The sequence below is a fragment of the Salvia hispanica genome, chromosome 4 (genome assembly GCF_023119035.1).
Source record: "Salvia hispanica cultivar TCC Black 2014 chromosome 4, UniMelb_Shisp_WGS_1.0, whole genome shotgun sequence".
In the NCBI taxonomy this organism is placed as follows: Eukaryota; Viridiplantae; Streptophyta; class Magnoliopsida; order Lamiales; family Lamiaceae; genus Salvia; species Salvia hispanica.
Genome location: NC_062968.1, coordinates 9,265,934 through 9,266,325, shown reverse-complemented (window position 1 = coordinate 9,266,325; position 392 = coordinate 9,265,934).

Genomic DNA, 392 nt, shown 5'->3' with positions numbered 1-392 from the left:
AATATTAGAGGCATATCCAGCAATATTCATTTAGTATGCGTTTACAAATTGCATGATAGTAATAGGTGGATTGCTGTGTAGATTGTTGAGTATTGTTGTATAGGCATATAATATTTCAGTTACAATATATATATATAGACAGATTGCTTTTTTATATGTTATTTTGTTGTATTGCTAATACAGCAATACTCAGCACTCCACACAGCAATCCACATAGTACTATCATGCAATCTGTAGAAATCCATCTAAAATGCTTACTATGATATTGTTGGATACACCTATAATATTACTGGAAAGCGTGCCACGTGGCAGCACGAGGTTGGTGGTACGTTGTCACTCTAACTATTTGTGCTACGAATAGAATTTCGAAGGAATTTCTTAGCAATTGGCGT